Source organism: Epinephelus fuscoguttatus, linkage group LG17, assembly GCF_011397635.1.
Source record: "Epinephelus fuscoguttatus linkage group LG17, E.fuscoguttatus.final_Chr_v1".
Classification (NCBI taxonomy): Eukaryota; Metazoa; Chordata; class Actinopteri; order Perciformes; family Serranidae; genus Epinephelus; species Epinephelus fuscoguttatus.
In genome coordinates this window covers 40,481,795-40,498,694 of record NC_064768.1, presented here as the reverse complement: position 1 = coordinate 40,498,694, position 16,900 = coordinate 40,481,795, and the positions used below count along the sequence as shown (strand labels likewise).

Here is a 16,900-nt window from a genome sequence, read left to right as displayed (position 1 = left end):
GTCTGACTTCTCTCCAGTATAATGGAACTAGATGGCACTGGGCTTGTGGTGGTCAAAGTGCCGAAAAATACATTTGAAAAACTCAGCACAGTGTTGTGAGCAGTTTCATGTAGGAACTATTTTCTTTCGACCAAAATCATCACCACACAGAAGTAAGCGTGCAAGGTAACCTAAAGTACAAACACATTTCAGGCAATTTGCTTTAATCCTTAAAATGTACAGACTTGTTCCTAAATCTCAAATTTAAGCCTTATCTTTTTAAATAAGGGGATTAACTGTGCGGGCGTTAAAGTGTTATTTAGGATCCTTCATGCTGCAGGCCTGTGTACTGTGTCTAACTGAAAGGAGTCACCGCAAACAAACACACTGAAGGGACGTTTCTAGAAGCTGTTTGTTTAGCATCTTGAGACACAAGATTTAATAAAGGTGGTTACCTTAAGAAACAGTAACACCTGTGTGAAACACTTCAGTTACTGCACTTGTTCAGCCTTTATTACCTCCGCCAAGGAGGTTATGTTTCGCCGGCATTGGTCTGTTTGTCTGTTTGTCTGCAAAATAACTCAAAATGTTCTGAACGGATTTTGATGAATTTTCAGGAAAGGTTGATAATGACAAGGAACAGATGATAAAATTTTGGTGGTGATTGGTTGAAGCGAAGTGGATAAAATAATAAAATGGCAGGAAATCCGAGCTGCTTGGAGGAGGTCTGCGCTCTCCGAGTGCTTTTCTAGTTTCCTTATGATAAGCTTTTTTTAATCATATATCTATGCAGAGTAGATCCACTGAGCCTGAGTGCGTTTGTTACAACGACCTGCTTTATAATCACCTAATTACGTATAATTTCACCTTGACGTTGTCCTTGGTGCCCGCTGAGTCTTGCTAACAAGCACTTTGAAGTTAGTAATAAGGGTGAGTCCTACTCATCCTCAAAAAACAGCAATGTCTTTTCCCAGATATCGTGACCCACTTATTCGAGATAATCCACAGACCTCGTTGTGAGCAGTTTCATGTAGAAACTATTTTCTTTCTACTGAACTACACCCTCTAACCGTATTACGTCCAGAGGGGAGGATGCATCTACTGCTAGCTCACCTAGCACCACCGAGCTAGCTACCAACACAGCTCAGCCGAGGAGGACGCCATAAAAGTTTACATCATGTGCTGTCACGAGCACGAGCCTGTAGTAGATGAGTAGAGGAGATGCACGACACACCGCACTGACCCACAGACGGACATCAAGGGCCCAACTTTGACCGGCGGCTGACTGTCAGCTTCGTGTGCCAGGACCTTATATTAACAGGTATGATTGTGGGATAGGGGGGCAGAGCTGTCTCGCCTTTAAGCTGGCAGCTGAGGGAGGAACAGTGCTGAATCCCCTTCTGTGTAAAAGGGGACAAAAGGCAAAATGGGACCATGGACGGGACAGATGTGACGTTTTAACATGTGTGAGACCCATCCATCCTCCATCCCCAGGAGGTTTAAAAAGCTGCAAGTAGCAGTTAGCAGCTAGCTTAAAGAAGAACTGTGAAAATGTTCACAAATTGGGCGGACTGAGGTCTGGAAGCTCCGTAAGCAGGATTTAAACATCTGCATCAAATCAACACCATACCCTATGCAACAGCCTGACGTGCACGTCCCCAGAAATGTAACTATACATCTGTCTCTGTAAGCTGAAACCATTTCCCTCAGTGGAAACAAAGCTTTGATTTACTTTAATTTCACAGATAAGAAGCAATAAATTGTGAAGACAATAAAGCCTCCACTAAAATAGCATTTTAAGTCTTGTGTGTGATTTATCCTGGCTTCATATGAGCAGAGGAAATCTCTGCTAGCTGCTAGGCTAATTTATGCAATGTAAAATGCCATAGGCTTGTGCTAATAATGTTAGCATGTTGTATTTGTGGGGAAAATGTGTCCAGATAAAGACAAGTGTTTGTCTGTGAATGCTGCGAGTTATAGTGAAGCTGGTTTGTGTTTGAAACTGTCTCTATTAAGCCATGTTTAATGTGTGTTTAATGTGTGTTTTGAATCAACTAAACTTAACAGCACTTCACAGAAACCCCATCGCCGACTAGTGTTTTGGAGGTGTAACTGCAGAGTGATATACATACACACCACGACACGTGTAAATGCTCACAACGGCGTAGGCCACGTGTGTAGGCTAAGCATAAATCCAAGTATGAATCCGCCTTTACCCTCTGAGCAGAGGTTAAGATCAGCCGTCATATAACAGGGACATTAAATAATCATTATTTACATGTTGTTTCATTGTTTTTGTTTAGAAAGCGCTGCCGACGTAAATGTAACATGTCACACCCGAGGTTGGTGCTCTTGTGTCACATGTCACGCCTCTGTTGCTTCTGAGATGCCAGCACGCTGTCTAACCTCACACACAGGAACGCCATTAAGTTAGCGTTGTTTGATTCAGTGTATAAACACAAAAGTGGCGTGAAGAGGAGACAGAGTTTTGGCGTCGCGGCCTTACAGAGCGCTCTGTGTGTAAAGAGGACTTTGGATGGAGGACGACTCAGCTCTATGAAAGCTGAAGAGTTTTACTGTAGTGGGTCATGAAAGGCTGAGTGAAATGAGACTGGCTGGATGAATACATTAATCAAAGTGTCACCCCCCCTACACACACACACACACACACACACACACACACACACTAATTAATGAGAAAAGACCATGAATGATAAACAAGTCATCCATATGCATGTGTACCCAGGGAGGCTCATACAGGCCTCGACACCCCAGAGAGTTTCTCTCCTCCAAAACACAGAGGCAGAAGCAGCTGAGGGACAAAAGGCCCCAAAACTAAATCAATACTCATTCTCAACTACCCTTAAACATCTGTGGAGGACGACCATAAAGAGAGGTCACGCTTTTAACTCATTACTGTAACTACTTCACAACAGAGTCGTCTGTTGAGATTTCTGCGTAAACATTTTAAATTTTAGAAGCTAAATGTACAGTTTTCATCATAAAGATGAATTATTAACCTTCTGTCCTGACTTTTCGTAGAGTTCATAGACACTATTGTTTCAGCAGAGATGATAAATGAAGTAAAATCAGCACTGATGGACAAAAAACAGTCCCTCAGGATAAGAAGGAGGAAAGTCATTTAACCTCTGCTGCTAAAAGTGAAGCTTTGCTTTAAACCTGCTGTCTGTTGCTGACTGTTTGTAATGGAAGGCTAATTAAATATGCACTAGCCATCATATCCCAGAGAGACACCAGATTAATGGCCTCCAATAGCAGGAGACCTGAGTGGAGGGGGAGGGGCCTGAAATCAATCCATCAATAATGGCTGTTCCCCCGGGGAGCGGCATAATCAAATGAGACACACACACCTCCCCCTTTATCTGACTTCCTCCTCCTCCTCCTCCTCCTCCTCAAGCTCCTCTACGATCCCTTTCTTCTTGTCCTCTTCTCGCTGTTGCTTTTTCTGCTGAGCCCTGTCCTCTGCTACAGTCTCTGCACCGCTCCGTCACTCAGTGCTCTCCCCTCCTCTCCCAGTCCACCCCCTCGTCCACATCTCCTGAATTCCAAGGGGACGGGGACACACAAAAGCAAGGAATGCAGCTGGGCTGGAGTGCAGGAGGAAGGTGGAGACGGATGATGATGGACACGGGGCTCAGGGACAGGCAGATTGATGGTGTGAGGTTGGGATGGATTCTGGTGAGCGATGAAGGCACAGCATCTACAGGACCCAGATCATCAAATGAAGCTGTTCCAGTATTGACCGTCACATGACAAGTAGTTTAATAGACTATAAATTCAGTGTGGTGATAAGAAAGCAGCTCATGATGAGAGAAAGCTGATGCACTTACTCGTTCAGAGAGAGGAGCCTGATTCAGTCTTAAAAAACAAAATATCCATGTTAACCACGACTGTGTCCCTGCCACCGTACATGTTCTACTCATAATAAAAGCGTATTTTTTTCTGATCAATCAATCCTAAGTCCTGGCCCCTTTGTTAAATGTCCAAAAAATATTATGAAAATGTACGAAAAAATGGTGATAGAATGTCCGACAATTATTATGAAAACGTCTGGAAAAAATGTTGTCATAATGTCTGGAAAATATTCTGAAAATGTCTGAAAAAATGTTGACAAAATGTCAGAAAATTATTATGAAAATGTCACAAAAAAAAAAAGTGATTGAGATTGTGAATGAGATTTCTACGACAAAATTTGATAAATGGTTTGAAAAATATTATAAAAATGTTAAAAAAAGATACTGAAATAAGCATGCTAAAATGTTTCTTAAAATATGTCAGATATGATATCAAAACCATAAATATGACCTACAAAACTATTTCTTTTTAGAGTCAGGATTTGTGTTGCTGTGGAAACAAACAACAGATTATTGACAACACTGGAGTCCTGACGACACACAGCTGCAGGAGGCTTCAGATATATTTAATAAATGAAAATAAATATCTGTTGCTGATGTGCCATCAACAGCCCCACAGTCCTCGAGGAGAAACACACTCCTCATACACACACACGGTTGTAGATTACATAACACAGCAGCCTCTTGGAATGCCAGTCAATATTATTGACCCACACAGGATACTGGCTCTTCCCAGAGGTCTTCATGGAAGGATGCTGTTCCCTCTCCGCTTGCCTCTGTCTTTATCTGTATCGCATGAAAACCTCTCATTCACGAGCTGTGAGCCATTTGCAAAAAATGCACGACACACAAGCCGAATTCTTTGCAGGCGAGGAATACAGCTGCTCCGTTACACATGTGGTACTAGACCAGGCCAGGAATTTCACAGCCATGCTCCTCAGTGGACACGCCGGATACCCTCGCACATGCAAGAACACACCAGAAGCTTCCAGCGTGTATGTGATGCAGACATGTGAAAAACAAGTTAAAAAGAGGTGAAACAGGCGTGGTGTCATGCTAACAAAGTTGTAAATTCCACGGAGAGCAGCCTGCAGGGGAAGCTTTCAGGCAGAGGTGACTCCCCTCCACATTTTGTCCAGTACACATTAACACGTCGCACTCTGACAGAATCTACGAGGAGGAGCGCATGTTGACGTGCGTGCAAAATGCACAACAAAACACATCCATACAAAGTGCAGAGTAAAGCTGATGTGTGCTGAGTGTTTTGGCTGCTGGGGAGGGGCCGGAGCAAACATGCCATCACCAGCTATAAAGCTCTGAGCAGCAGGGCTCGGCCACGCCGGGGGAAGTGAGTTATTGTATTTCATTAGTGCACCGGATGTTTCTCATTCTCCCTCTCTGCCCATTACGCTCCTCCGTTGTGAATATACACACTCACACATGTTGGGGTGTTTGAAAATGTCTCATCGTAAACCAAAGAGAAACCTCTGGAAGAACTGACGGACTGTTCCTGCCAGAGTTTTGTTTTTGCTGCCAAAGATTCAAATTTAAAGCAAAGCCCCAAGCCAAGGGGGTCTAATCTGGGAATTTGTACTATTTGCGGAGGTCATCTGTTTTCCTAAACCTGTGCCAATCTGCCTTGCCCCTAATTTGCTAAGTATAAATTGCACCGCTAATGACCTACCACCAAACACACAGGTCATGGAACAACACTGATCCACTGCGAACTGGCAGCTACCATCAGTTTTAAGGTGGACTGTTTTCCTGCATGTTGCAAATGCATGAGTTGCTGTTGTGAATCAATCAACACACCCTGAATGTCAATGTGACAACTTAAGCCATGCCATTAGCTTCTCTTGTCTCAGGAAGCAGATCGTCTACTCTGCAGTTGGTTACTTAGCTACAGAAAATACTACGGAGGTGGTGAAAAGTCAAACCAGAGATTTCTTTGTTTGTACAAATGACAAGGTGAAACTGTTACTGAAAATAACACACGAGTATAAGGAGGTCAAGGTGACGGACAACAGATAGGGAAACTTTACAAAGTCAATGTGTCAACATATCTGAGCTGCACTGAACAGTATCCATCACTGGAGGAAGTCAGGACAATGGGAAAGATGTGTCAACATAAGAAGAATGAAATCATGAAAAGGTATCTCGGCCTAGTTTTACTGTTTCACTTGACAAGCTGTGACTGAAGGACACATTCAGAAAGTGAACGTGGGTGTCTGCGTCATTGTTTTCAGAAGTCTCTGTTCCTGCTTGTCCAGACTAAAACACAACCTGGAGTTTTCAGACTAAAACTGCATTTCAAAAGTCTCCATTTTGGGAATTCCCAAACGCTGCAGTGGTGTGGATGCTGGGTGTAAAAGCAGAAATACTTTTTAGAACAAGAACATAATAGTACAGATAAAGCAGCAGGTTAATACTGACTATGCACCAGTAAGCCAAGCACTGAAAAGTACTAGTCATGGATTAGTTACTTCAGTAATTTGAGTAATTCATCTCTGCTTAACACCACACTGAACTCATTAACAAATGATGGAAAGTACTTTTAAACTGCAAGGTAACAGAAACACACAGGACATGAACATTAGGATTTATTTCTATGTGGTAACATACTGATGCACATTCACATTCCAGTGTAGCCGGTTACCAAAATACTGAAATCTTGAGGCAAACAACATGAGAATGAAAGCATGATGGCCTCATGCTCTCACAGTGGGCAGGCAGCAGGAGGATCGGCCCCCTTTCCTTCTCCCTCCCTCCCTTCTCAGTACTGGGAACTGGGGGAGAGGGCACGAGCTCAACTAGCCAGTAAAATCACTCGGTGCAGCACTCACTGCCTGCGTGCACAGCCGAGTGGGGGGAAGGGACACGGGCCATGTAATGTCACACTGTGGTGCCAGAAAAACCAGGGCTGCTCTGAGAACTGTGAGAGCACGTTCTCTCAAAGAACTTCACCGTGTTTCATTGACAGTGAGGCGCTCAGAGCGTCTGCAGCAGTCACGTCCAAACACCATCTCTCAACAGCTTCCATCTTACTCGATACCCTGACTGTCACATGCCAGAGAATGTATTTCACATGTCGCATGTTTTGCACTGCCTTTCAGATTCATGACTTGAAACTCGATATTCAGCCTGAGAGGAATGGATTCTTTCATAGGAAGTAAAATCACGTGAAAATAAAAGTAATTGATAAAGACAACAGAACATTACTGTGAATCTCTAAAGGCCAGGTGCAAAAGCTTTACTGAACGTTATTTTGTGTGGATCTTTCTCAAATTGAGATTTCATGTGATTCATCTGTTAAAGCCCAGACACACCAGATCGACATTAGAAAACCAGCGCCAACGAAGGCCGACTGGATCGCCTCATGTCGCCTGTGTCTCGGCCAAAAAAATTGGACTTTGAATGTACGGTGTGCGCCTGTGTGGAAGGAAATAATTCTCAGAAGATGGCGATAGTCCATTATCGTCATCCCAAAAGGTAACCAGAAGAACCACCATGATGCTAGTTAGCCAGTTAGCACACTGACAACACAACCCAGTGTTGAAAGAACGGAGCATATTTACCGTGCGCAACACAACAACAACACAAACCATCACCCAACGTCTCTGCTAAAGAGCTCATCTGACCTTATGTAACAAGTTTGATTTGGGCGAACAGGCAGGACACACCGCAAAGACTAGGGCAACATGCGCTCACTGACGGCCCAACATTGAACACTACCTGTCAGCCTGGTGTGTGAGGTCCTTTAAGCACCACTTTAATCAGGCCATCACCAGTGTCCAGGCATAAAACAGCAGTGGACCATTTTATAAGTATAAGTATTAAGTATTTACGGATCATGCAGTCAGCGACACATTCTGCAGTAAACAAGAAAGATGTGAGTCTATGTTTTGACTCTGTTCCCAGCAGCTGTGTGCGGCGGCTCCGTTTTGTAGGATGTGATGTGTTTAAAAAAAAAAAAAAAAAAAACTGAGCAAAGCAAAATTATTCTTTCAACCCAGAAAAACAAATCAATTTCTAGGAAAAGTGAAACAATAAATCCATTTAAAACATCTTTTAATAGTGAAATTTTTCAAAGTTCAAATAGAAACCTGCAGCTACAAACACATTTTCAGATAATTCGCTTGAATCCTTAAAATGTACCGGCATTTTCTTAAGTCTGTTTTTTTTTTTAGAGATAAGGGGATTAACTGTGGGCGTGTAAGTGTTTTTTTACAATGCCTTACGCTGCAGGCCTGTGTACCCTGCCTCTGACTGCCGGGAGGTGTCAACTCAAACAAACACACTGAGGGGACGTGCATGGGAGCCAGTGATGGATGTCGGCGTGTTTAGAGACTGAAGGCAAAAACATTCCTGCTGTGAGACAGTAAAATCTTGTGTACAGTTACTGCTCTCAATCAATCAATCAATTTTATTTATAAAGCCCAATATCACAAATCACAATTTGCCTCACAGGGCTTTACAGCATACGACATCCCTCTGTCCTTATGACCCTCACAGCTGATCAGGAAAAACTCCCCAAAAAACCCTTTAATGGGAAAAAACAGTAGAAACCTCAGGAAGAGCAACTGAGGAGGGATCCCTCTTCCAGGACGGACAGACGTGCAATAGATGTCGTACAGAACAGATCAGCATAATAAATTAACAGTAATCCACATGACACAATGAGACAGAGAGAGAGAGAGAGAGACAGAGAGAGAGAGATGCAGGTAATGACAGTAGCTTACAACAACATTAATGAAAGTAATAATATTATAATTAATAATAATATATGAATATCCGGCAGTATACATGTGTGACAATAGTCATATGTGTATAATAACAGTAGAAGTATGACTAATGACTAATGATGGCAGCAGCAGCAGGAGGCATCTGGCAGCAGCACAACCACACACGTCACGCTGTCCAAAGCTCTGCAGCCTTTGTTTCCTTATGTTAAGCTTTATCTTTTATCACTCGTCTATCCATAGTAGATTAACTGAGCCTGAGTGCACTTATTACAACAGCCTACTTTATAACCACTTTATTATGTGTAATCTTATATAAACCGTGTCACCGCCCAGAGGGGAGCGTGCATCTACAGCTAGCTCACCTAGCGCCACTGAGCTAGCTAGCATGATAGCTCAGCTGAGGAGGAAGCCATTAATGTTTACATCTCGCACAAGTCTCTCATCATGAGTAGATGCACTCTTCCTTCTGTGCAGTGTAATTCAGTGGCACAAATACAGCTCCTACATGAAACTGCTCACAAGAAGCTCTGTGGAGTAACCAGGTCATGAGACATTGCTGTTGAGTTTTCCAAATGTATTTTTTGGCGCTGTGAGCACCACTAGCTGAGTGCCATCTGGTTCTAGTATATTTGAGAGCTTCTCTACGGCCGATATCTCCAACACCTGGCAACTTACACCCAAATATCTAGACTGATAATTAGCTCTATAGGACAGAGGAAACATATTTATTTTTGATTTGGGGGTGAACTGTCTCTATAACTTTTTTCAGACGATAAAACGGCTTTTAATAATTCAAAAACTGCGCGCACAAAATGTGTTCAGTAACAAAACATATTTCACGCTGAGAATAAGATGAAAAATGTGGGATCTCTTTTTACTGTAACAAATCTTGTTAACAAAATAATGTCAATAATTTTCAAATCAGCAAATGCTGTTTTTTTTTTTCCTTTGAGGAAACTGAACATCAGACAGATTTAACTTTGCTTTCAAGTCCTGTAAGAGACATATATCCCAGGTGGAGTCATGTCAGGTAAGACTGCCGAGCATTTCAGAGATCTGAACACGTAACTCGTTCCAGCACATCAGGCAGAAGCAGGTGACGGGACCAGTGATCGCTCTGTGGAGCACTTCTTGTACAACAAAGAGATTAGGCAGATCGAGAATGTTCAACAACCAACTGTCTTGTCTGAGTTTTTATCCGTCTCTTCAACATTCTGCATCTGTTCCAGTTCAGGTTGGGAATTAGGAAAAGAGAGAAAGATTAGTTGTTATGAAGGGGCCAAACAGACAGCACTGGCCCTAAGCCAGTCTGGTATGTCCAGGCTGGATAATCTGAGGAATAACCAATCCCAGCATTCCCAGCAATCCCAGGAGCACCATCTGCCAGACAAAGCTCCTTTATGGAGCTCACCACAGACACCTACTCTAATCTTTTCCAAACACCTTCCACATCTTGCTCAAATGTAGTTTTCTCCTTCTTCTCTCCATCACTCTTTTCTCATTGCTATTTTCCTTCCTCCTCCACCGCTGCCCCGCCCTCTCGTGGCGGCAACCCCTGTTGGCTTGTTGCCACGGACACAACACGCACACGGACATGCCTGCCGATGTTTTGAAACTCTGCCAGATACGACAGGGAGGGCGGTGGCTGTAAGCCAGCGATCTGATTGGATGGCCCGACAGCGGAGAAGGAAAACAAACCACAGTCAGCTGGCCTCCTTAGCCAGCGAGCATGTGACTGACTGTCGTGTGTTTAATACTTCAGCAGTAAAAAAAAAAAAAGAGAGCAAAGGAAGTGAAAGGGTGGGGGAGATGGGAAGAGATATGAATCAAGGGACAGAGAAAAAGGAGCTGAACACAATGAGGACTGAAGAAGAGAAAGAGGAGAAACATGGGGGGGGGGGGCAGTGCTTGAAGCAAACAAGACATGAAATGAAGAAGCTGTATAACTGGAGCGTGGAGCAGCTGAGACGTAACAAGTGTGCGCCTGTATACAGTCACAAACCAGCTATTCTTAGTCACTGTGACATTAGAGATAACAAACAGCCCACATGCTTCATGCTGAAGGTACAGCACATTAACATGCTTCATCTGCACCACACATGACCAACATTCAATGTTTTGTGCAGCGCTCTGTCTCAAAGCTCTCGTATATTCATCACCCGTTTGTTGGACACTTATACATGCAGATGGCTGGCATAGCAACATGGCAGCCTAAAGAGCATGACCTTTACAGGAAATGGCCTGGTTACACAAGTTGGCTAAAAACATCAACATGAGCAGAGGCCACACATGGAGCGCTACCCATACACACAAAGAAAACCAAGTTACAACCCTTCAAATAAAGTCTTATTCCTGAAGTGAAAACAGAGAGCAATGAACGAACAGCCAAAACAACCAAACTGAACATTTACTGAGCACGTTAAGGATCCAGTGACAGATCCATGAGTCTGACACCACCACAGCCGTTCTGAAGCTACGAGGAAGAAAGGCAACAATCATTTTATCCTCTATCCCGGTGATTCAGACGTGAACAGGTGTGTGCACACATTTGATTGTAACTCAACACCTAACCTGATGGCACAGTGTTGTTCAAGTGTTTTGCAGGACAATGATGCAAATGGTTTTTTCCTGTATTTCAATTCTTGGTCGCGTCAGCACCCACAGTGTCAATGCATCAGTCCCACTCAAATAAATTAAGGTGGCTTTACTTTTTTTCAACATATGCTCATACAAAGCTTCGTATGATATCTAACAATTGGGCGGTCCCCACTGTTGAGTTAAGCATCCTTAATGTAAAGCTACATAGGTTAGGTTTAGGAAAAGAAACATGGCTGGGCATCGTCTCGTTATGTTCGTTAGGTAAAGCTGCACAGGTTAGGTTAGGGAAAGGAAAGTTAAGTAGGTTGTCTAGGAGAAGAAACACGGCTAGGCATCATCATCACGTTTCGTACTTTGGGTACAGTTACGAAGGTTAGGTTTAGGAAGGTAAGTTACGCAGAACAGGTTTAGGAAAAGAGACATGGCTGGGCATCGTCTCGTTATGTACTTTAGGTAAAGTTGCACAGGATAGGTTTAAGCAAGTAAAGCTACGTAGGTTGGATTTACGAGAGTAGAGTTTCGTAGGTTGAGTTTCGGAAAAGAAACCTGGCTGGGTGTCATTACCTTACGTACTTTACGTAAAGCTGAAGGTTAGGTTTAGGATGCAAACTTGTATACTTTAGATTTAGGAAAAGACACATGGTTGGCGGTCGTCATTGTATGTACTTCACGTGACAACGTATCTTCAAATAACTCAAAGTTCATGTGGTTTCCTGGGTAAAGTCCTGTGTGTGTTTGACACATCCACCCCAACCTGCCTCCTTACACTGACTTTCCCTCTTTATTCTACTTCCTTCCTCCATCCGGCCACGCTTTGGTCAGAGGATCACAGCCTTCATGATTACATGGGTTATATGAGAATTCTGGTGCTTCACTGTTCGTAGGTCTGGACAGGGCCTGATTTTTTCCCCACCCAGTGATGTTGCCTGTCAGGGCCTCACTGTGATATACTGTAAAAATCAAACAAGCTTTAGGCAAATTGATTTTCACAGTGCAGCCGATATATCAAACACACAACAGTGTTCAAACACACCGGCTCCTTTGACACACAGCGTCCGAACTACAGCAACCGTGCTAAATGTTTTCTGCTGACAAACAACCACAGCCTTGGCCTAATATTTAAAAACTCTTAGAGTGGACGAAACATGGCTGGAGGCTGTGCAATGTCCCCCAAACAGGGTTGAGAGCTTTAACGTCAAATGTGTTAACAGCACAATCTCACTGACTGAGGTCAAATAATGGCCAATTAAAACCCCATTTGTGCCCAGCCACTGAGAAGGAAGTGGCAGCTTCCAGCTTCTGAATGGGTTTTAAATCCTGTTGTCAAAGAGAATGTGATAAATGCCTCCCTCTCTATCCATTAAATTTATATGGCCCAAAGTCCTCAAATGGACATCAAAGCCAGGACACACACACGTGCATACACACTCCCCTTCAGCCTACATGAAACACATTCACAACACACAGGAAACAGGGAATGCTCTCTAATTACTGGGCACATGTTGTGCATTAAAACCCTGGAAGTACAACTTCATATAATCTAACTCTGCTGGCCGTGTGGAAACACACACACACACACACACACACTAAAATCCTCTTCAGAGGATAACTATATACAGATGGGAGATGCTCTTAGAAAAGGAAAACGCTGCAGCCACACACTCACACGGATACTTCCAGGAGTGATGAAATGTAATCACTTGGCCCTCAACAGCAACAGCTGCTAAATCATGTTGAGGAGACTTTCTGCATCTATAATGTCCATTGTCTCTGACACAGAGCAGACAGAGAGCGCTGATGAGAAAGGCAGGAGTCGGCAGAGGAAATACCCAGAGTGTGTGTGTGTGTGTGTGTGTGTGTGTGTGTGTGTGAGAGACGGAGAGAGAAGGGGAAAGAGAACCCAGGAGGTATAAACTCAAGTTACAGGAATTCCTCTGGCCTTGTATCAGCGTCAGTGTTGGGTTAGGTTTCCTTACAAACACAGCTCCACAGAGGGGGAGTAAAACTGCTGATCACAAATCCAACCCAGCACATGTTTGAAGTGATTGTCTCCGACTACACAACCAGATAATGGAGCAGTAAAATCTCACAGAGTAAAGTAGAATAATGGGAGTGTGGGAGACACTACAATAAAGTTCTGAGACCTCCCGCTGCATCTGACGTCCCGCTGTCTTCCTTAGTTCAACACTGGACAGACACAAGGCTGAAGTTAAGAATAACCTCAAAGTCCCTGCTAAGGTTTCGTCAAATAAAAACAGTTGCACAAAACACCCTTAAGTCTCCTCCTTAAGGTTTTCTTAAAATGTTCACTTAAGTACTCGTGGTTTAATCCTTGTCTTGGTCTTATACTTAAGGTGCTCCGCAGCACCATGAGAACCAATGAGCTCTCTACACAGGTCAGGGATACATTTTTGGTGCCAGCTGCACAAAACACCTTCATTTTTTCCCTTAAATATAACACTTAAGGCTCAAAAGAAAAAATGCATTGAAAGAGATTTGACAGCAGTAAAACTTTAGTTTCCATTTTAACTTTTTGTTTGTTGTGCTGGAGCATGTGACACCTAAAGGCTTTTTTTTCCAATGGTTTAACTAACCTGAAGAAATTCCTTAAGTGCAAGACCAACATGAGGAGAAAACCTTAAATACATTTTAACGAAACCTGGAGGGGAATATGTGCTCTGTGCATTTTATTTTAAGAAAATCTTAAACCAGTTTAAAACAGCTGGAGTAAATATTTTCCTTCAAGTCCCAGTTAAAGCGTCCTCAAAATAAAATTGAATGCACAAAACACCCTTAAGTCTTCTCCTTAACGTTTCCTTAAAGTGTTCACTTAAGTATTTATGGTTTTCTCCTCATCTTAGTCTTATACTTAAAGAATCCTGAAACCGTTGCACAAAAGACCTTAGCAACCACAGTAAGGTAGGAAAATAAACTTAAGGTATCTCTGATTCCATCTTAACTGCAACATGACCTAGTTTATGGTGATAAATGTAAAAACACTAACACTGCGACCAGGAGAACACGATGCATATGTCTGTGATTTTACACTTAAGATTTGACTCAATTCATTTTCATTAGCCGTTTTCTGTTTTCTGGGGATCAAAATCACTTTGTAGTTTGTTCTTTCCATGACTGTATTCCTCCAGATGTATAATAGTTTCTTCCTCTGACCAGTCTGGTTTTCTTGTCTTCTTATTCCTCTGCAATTTTGTCACTGTCTAAACATAAGACAACACTGTGAGACGATAACAGGCGTCACAAGCACAAGTTTACTGCTGTAAAATCTCTTTCAACACCGTAATGTTCTTCCTTAAATAAGAATACCTTTTAAGTGATTCTGTGCAACTGTGTCAGTCCCTCAGCTAAGGAGAAATTAAGCCTTAAGTGTCACACTTAAGGAAAAAATTTAAGGTGTTTTGTGCGACCAGTCCCTGAGGAGAAACAACAGCACTGGCTGTCAAACTAATTAGTTCAGCTTCACTTCGTCCTTATAAACACGATGTATTGTAGGCGCTCACTGCCCAGCAACCACTTTCTGTCCGCTCTCAGTCTGCTTCAGTAACCCCCCACCCCCACGACCCTACCCCTAAAGACTGTTAGCGCACGTGCACCTCCAGGCGTGTAGTCATGGTGACAACAGTTTAAAGCACAGAGTGTCATTTTGTAGGATTATCATGTCATTAGCAGCGTCTCAGATGAAGCTGCGTATGTATTTGTATGTTGGAGGGCTGACATCGCAGCGAGCAGAGGGCACTCCTTTGATGTAATCCAATTTTCCATTTCCACTTCACACACACACACACACACACACACACACTACGTAGGACCCTCTCTGACCGCCAGGGCTTCAGATGAGTGTATACGCTGCTGAAGTAGGCCAACATACTCACTCATGTGTGCACTATATTCTTATCAGGGGGTGGCCGACTCCCCTCGCCGCCTCACAGTCTTATCTTCCAACTGAAACCTTCATTTCTCTCTCAATCTCTCTCTTTCCAGCATCTGGGAATCAATGAGCTTTTACAATATCCGCTACTTTATACTCCCAAATGATCTTCAGTTGCAGAGTGTTCATGAACAATGGGATAACTCAATATTACCGATGTGTCCATGAGCACAGAGCTAAGAGAAAACTCAAGCCAAAGCAAATAAATGTGATATTCACTCCACGGCATCGGTAAGAACGAAGACACATGACCTCCGTCTCTCCTTTACAGCTGATGAGGTTAAACATGAGGTGCGTGTCCCTCCCTGTCCAAGCTACTGATGTCATGAAAAGCAATACTGTGGTACCAAGTCGATGCCAAAATTCTGTACTGAACGGAGTCCTGCACCAGGTCAGGTACCCGACAGGTAACCCAGGAAAAGCTGTGTAACGGGTGAAAATATATACACCTATAAATTCACTGGCACAAGTAAAAATGAAGTCGACGCGGTCGGGCAGTGGATGAGAGCAAAAATACATTTATTTTTCAGAATAAAACAAAGTCTGCCGTTAAATGCCAGAGGAAGAACACCTACATGACGTTGAGGAAGGCACCAAGTGCAGCTGAAGCGACAGCTCCGCCTCTCGTCTTAGTATGAACTTCTTACTTCCTGTTACTGTGACACGCTGAGTCAAAGTATTGTCGTCCGTGTTTTCCCTTCCTTTTTCAGCAGACATTGTGACACATAACAGCAGGATCTGCACAGGTGTCGCTGATGATGTTAAACATGGCTCCATCATGTACTGATCAATAGCAGGGCCGTAAAGCTGGAACACCTCAGTGCAACGCAGGGGCACAGCGGGGGCTCTCGCTGCCGCCAGTTCTCCGACGTCAGCTTGGTGTGTCTGGGTCTTTATACAGAACGACGAGACAGTGAAACGGGCTCGTGAGTCAGATCCAACTCTTGCTCCTCCAAAGCTCAACCTTCTCATCCAAACACATCACTTCAGCTCAAAAAAAACAAGACAGCGACCGCCAAAGACTTCAAAACGGCAGTCCACAAAACAACGGGTGACGTCATGGTAGCTGCCTCCATTGTTTTTACAGTCCATGTTTTAGACCCAAGGGAGTGAACGGTTCCACAATAACCTCACTAACAAAAACGTTCTGTTGTTTAGGCGTGAACAGTCACCGCTGATCTCCTGGGAGAGGATAAATTCCTTGGCAGGCTCACATAACACTGCAGAGGGGACCAACCCAGCTCCTGGAGGAAACTCTGCTCCCTGACCAACACTGTGCAGTCGTCTCATGAGGACTCTGACACTAATTACACACGAAGGTATAAAAGCACATGCAACAGTTTCTCAATCTCTTATTTTAGCAATGCTTCTTTGAGGTGATAAAAACAGGATGTGACATGTTGTTCAAAACATTAAATACTATCAAACATGGCACCATGATTTCCTGCAAAACGTCAGCCCTCAATTAGTTTGGTATCAAAAATTGCATCTAATATCACTATTTTTAAAGGCACTGTACCAAAGACAGAAATTCCAGTATCGTGACAACACCACACCACAGCTGCATCAAAGATGAAGCCCAGACAAAGTGACCCTTGTGTCTTCTGTTAAGAGCTGCACTTGAACACACAGCAAAGGCCACAGCTGATGGCAAGCTGACTGCAGACATGCATGCATGTTCTGGTGTTGCGTGAGAGGAAATAACAAGTCAGTACTCTGTTTTTCAGAGAGGGAAAACAACACTGAAGAAATGCCCATGA

At 43.3% G+C, this 16,900-nt stretch overlaps 1 protein-coding gene across 1 annotated transcript in view; it reads right to left on the bottom strand.

The window, feature by feature from the left end:
• Positions 1-16,900, bottom strand: part of trim71 (tripartite motif containing 71, E3 ubiquitin protein ligase) — a 41,754-nt gene that overhangs the window by 19,239 nt on the left and 5,615 nt on the right. The window lies entirely within an intron of this gene.